Below are 5,102 nucleotides of genomic sequence, written 5' to 3' on the forward strand. Positions count from 1 at the left end.
TCCAATCTAATTAGACTTTTCTGAATCTGTTGAAAGTGACACAAAATTTTTAGAAATGTTTACATGTTTATAGCACATCAATATGTTAGTCATTTAAAATTGGAAAAAAATTATAAAAATAAGGGTAGTGGAAGCTTTTATGCAGGAAGGGCATAGGTATCTTTTGAAAGTTACCTGGAACAATTGCAGTTAGAGTTAAGGCCCGGTTACATGATGCAACTCGACTAGCAACGCACCATGCAATTCGTCGCATGCGACGAATTGCATCGTGTACCCGCCCTGTCGCAGGGTCTTGCGACGTTGCAAGGTGCGTCGCAAGGAAACCGACATGTCGGTTTCCTTGCTACGCGACGCAAGTTGCTTCTCGAGTTACTTCGTGAGTTGCACCGTGTAACCACTTCGTCGCGTTGCAAGCAATAACCTTTGACATATACCTAGTACGTGTCAAATGACGTTCAATGTTATGGCCGCCATGTTTTTAGTATAAATATTCTATTTCAGCAAGTATTTTTTAAATATAATTTCGATTTATCACCACGATTACCACTTATAAATAGTATACAATGTCTATGAATGCTTGATTTCCGCTTTTTATTTCCAACTTCAATGCAAGTAGCGACATTGGAAAGATCAACATCGCCATGAACAAACTTCGAATTGAATAGAGTTTTACTATCGATACCTCAACAAGTTTTCAGTCATTTTATTCGTAAATAGCATTTTTGCCATATTCCTGCCGCTAGAAGACTTGACCTCGATGACTTTTATATATTTACGCATGTGCAACAGTTAGCTCTTGCGACTCACCATGCAACTAGTTGCATCGTGTATGTGCTCCCGTCGCAGTTGCAAGCCTCGTCGCATACGACGAATTGCTTCATGAGTTGCATCGTGTAACTGGGCCTTTACACCCTTTGAATTATGCACAAGTCATATTCTTTACCATGTGAGATCTCAAACATTTGAACACGAGGAAAGATGCTCAAATCAAGATCATTTAATATTGCAGACACTAACTTTATAAACACTACAACAGTTCTGAGGTAATAAACAGATTGTGATCAAGAATAAAATGGTCATTGTAATTACCAGTTATTGCTTCCACAACATCGCCATCAAGGGCTGGTTTTGGCTCTTTGTCTTTTGTGCAATTGGCCAGGGTGCCACTGATGGTATGGGTCACCATCGTCTCTCTTGAAAACACCACTGACATCACATCTGATGTATACTTTTGTATGTCTTTCTCGTTGCATTGTGACAGTTTCCTTGCCGAAACATCTTTGTTGCCGAATCTGATTGTCTGAAACAGAAGGGTAAGAACAATCTTATGACTGAAGAACCTTGATCATATACTATGACTGTCATATAATAAATTATAATTATATACAATCTCCCAGTATTCCGAATGAGTGCTTTGTAGAGTGGGGTCTAGAACACACATGGCTTGGGCCTGGTCACTGCTGGGCTAGCCCAAAGGTCCCAATCAAATACCAACCCCTCATAGGTCATCTAACTATGAGAGTCACCAACTGGCTCGTTTCACAACACTCTTCCCACCTTTATTTTTTGGAGGTCAACCAAGGGTCCCACAAAACTAATTATTTAATTGTCCTTATTAGTCGTCCGGCGGGGACTTATGGATTGGGTTCCGTCCGTCCGTCCGCAGCTGTTTCTTGGAGATACCTGGACCGATTTTTTTTAAACTTGGTACAGGGGCAACATACTATGGCATACATCTGCACGAGTTTTTTTTTATGATACGATCCAATATGGCCGCCTAGCAGCCATTTTGTTTGTGAATTTTCCATGTCCAAAGCCATAACTCAGACATGCTTGAACAAATCTCATTCAAAGTTGCTATTATGTAATCTCACACCCAAATTTACAACCCCTTTTCACATATACTTCTTTGAGACAGCTCCTCTTTCTAAGCCAATGCATGATTAATATCATTATTTATTCTATATTTGGGATGAAGTCGGGCAGTGGCCTATGTATTAGCTCTAATTCACCATTTTCTATTGTACATATATCCTTAGTTACTACATTTTTATTTTGTCTACAAAATATGGTAACATTTGACACATTGTACAATAATTCATATGTGTACATATCTAACAGTTAGGTTTCTAAATCCATGCTATACTCAAGTACAAAAACTTACGTTCAAAGTGTTCAGTGTCATCATTAGTACTTGTGGAGGTACAAGGCACTTGCTCTGCTATAAAATACTACTTTATATTAATAAATCAATGAATATTTTAGCTTTGTTTATATCATGCTGTCAAGTCCTTGTGAGTGAATATTTGCATCTTATTTGGAAGAGTTAACTATCAGACTTCACAAAGATTAGTCCTGGCTCTTCAATTCAGTTTCGATCATTGCATGTAGACTGTATCAATTTCTTTTATTTACATAATTACAGTAATGATGGCAGATATACCTACATGCAACTGTTTGAATAACTATAGTAACATCTAGTGCAGTATCAATACAGGCTGTTGTGACTTTATTGCTTTGTTACCATGAACTGATTATTCATCAATATATTCAACAGATATGACACTCTGCATGACAACAACACACAGGGCATGTAACATGTGATGCAAAAACCAGCTGTTACAACTGACATGTGATGACAGTGATGGACATGCAAAAAGTCAAGCACTTATAAATAAAATCATATTTGATCACAGTAAGCTAAGGAACCATGTTAAACAAACAAAACAAAACAAACAAACAAACAAACAAACAAAATATGCATGGGTAAAAGTAAATAACATTTCAAAAGCCTGGATATAACTATCTATATACATATATATATATATATGTATATACGGGTCTGTATACTGTTGAAATAATATACTATATTTCTATAATTTAATAGCACCGTTGCTCATCCATACGTGTTTGTTTGCAACATGGATACACATTTCAGTAGCAAAGTGGTCATCAGGTGCTCTTCCTCCTGTGTTAGTATAAACATCTCCGCAACTTGATCATTGCAAAGATAGCTAGCTACACACAGTTGATGATTAATAAAAGCAATGTCCTTACCATGTGACATTTTGCGAAATCACAGGATCTAGGAAGGTGCATGTGGCACGCTCATCGCATCAGCTATAACTATAAATACATGAGTTAGGGGGTCCAATCGTGCAGGCCCCTTACAGAAGGCAAAACGTCCTCTACGGCCTTTTTCAATAAATTCTTGATAATGCGATCGGCCCATTTTCCCCCACTAGTATATAGATGGGAATGGTGTTTCCGTCCTTTATTATCTTTACAAATGTTTATATACTGGAAACAATTGATGTGTTTAGCACTTGACATGATCAGATAGTACTGTTCAAGTTGCGAAGTTGAAATAGCCGCTAAGAGTGTGCTGAGGATTGTGGGATATATAATCAATTTCCGTCATGCAGTCCAACTTCCGTCAAGCAAAAAGAAAGTTTTGTCCTCGCATATTTATTCGTCCCCAAACATTAATGTTGCATCCTGTGTTAAGTAAATCTCGTCGATAAGAAAATGAGGTTGTACGGTGACAAACGTTGTTTCTGCAGTCAGAGTATAAGATTGTAATGGACTTAAATTTATATTCCGGCTTGACATTTAAATACTTTTTACACAAATTTAGAGTTTTTTTCACAAAAACTTGGTGTACTGCTCTAAGAATTAATAATTTGCAATGAGGTATTTTAAGTCTTGTTAGAAAACTTAAGAAAAAACGGTTCTAATGTTTCAAACATTGCACCAACAATTAAACATTTTATCCCGCAACTTAAATGTTATCAATCAAAAATAAAGTTTGGGCCACACGAATAAAATATTTTGTTTCGCAAATTGATTTTCTGCTCTGTAAAAAGAATTTATTTGTCACAGAAATTGTAGTTCTTTGCTTTGATATTTCTATATTGACCCAAGAATTAATGTTTTGTCATATGAAATAAAAGTTTGTCCTTTTATTAAATATTTTGCCCTCAAAAATCAATTATTTATAGCACAAATTTAGTTTTCGTCTGTCACCTGTGGGCCGCCGTACTGAATTACAACTGATAGAGGTATGAGCCTCTGGTATGAGCCACACTGTCCCATTTGATCATTATCGCATGTAGTGTCCTAATCAGTAAACAGAGTGTGTCACCAGGGATCCTGTGGTGTTTATACTTTGAAAAGTTACCGACACTGATTATATTGTATGTCTTTGCTTGAAACTTGTCTCATTCTTCATTGCCACAAGCAAGCAACCGCAATGCTGTTATTTCCAGAGTTGTAAAAATAGTCTGCATTCTGTGTTTAACGTTCTACGCCATTGAAATAGTGTAAATATAATATTTCTATTGAGCTGCTTACACAGCATTCGATACTTTTAACGACGGGTTATACACAATTACTTTTAATTTACAACATTCAACTCCAACGACAAATAGCAATCTGCAGCGTAAAAGATTACAAATCAATGTTGTGGCATCAACTATAACATTAAAAATCTTATAACGAAAACTTTAAATAACAAAGACAATTTCTAAAAATAGTTCCAATAGTCACTGTTCGCACAACTGAATAAAGGAGAGCAAATAAAAATATAAAGTTATCAGTTTTATTAGGCTATTACACTACCCTGCAAACAGCCTTAGAGATGGAAACACGTTTCATGATACCAAATATCATCAGGCAAGATGTTGGGATTGTCTCTTGGGTCGCTAATGGCAAGAAACTGTCATTGTGAGGGTTTTCTATTTCAAAAGAGAATTTGTTTTGTCAGGTATGATTTGGCTTTGTACCATAAAAATTTGTTGAACAATCATTATGCATTTATTTATGAGGTCGTGTCAAGTGATAAAATTGAGGGCTATTAGATTGTGTATGTATAGAAAAATTCAGTGAGTATAGATTATGATGTCTTCCATCTTCGATCTTCGTTTTAGAGATTTGATAGGGTAATCTCTAAAGCGAAGATAGAAGATATTGGTTCATTTCAACATAAGGTTATAAATTGGGATGTAACTTCTAAGTAGGTTTTGTAGTTGGGAATGTGATATTTTCATTATGAAAATACCATAAACATGAAGTTATAATGTTGGGTTTTCTATTTCCAAAGA

This window comes from Glandiceps talaboti, chromosome 14 (genome assembly GCF_964340395.1).
Source record: "Glandiceps talaboti chromosome 14, keGlaTala1.1, whole genome shotgun sequence".
NCBI lineage: Eukaryota > Metazoa > Hemichordata > Enteropneusta > Spengelidae > Glandiceps > Glandiceps talaboti.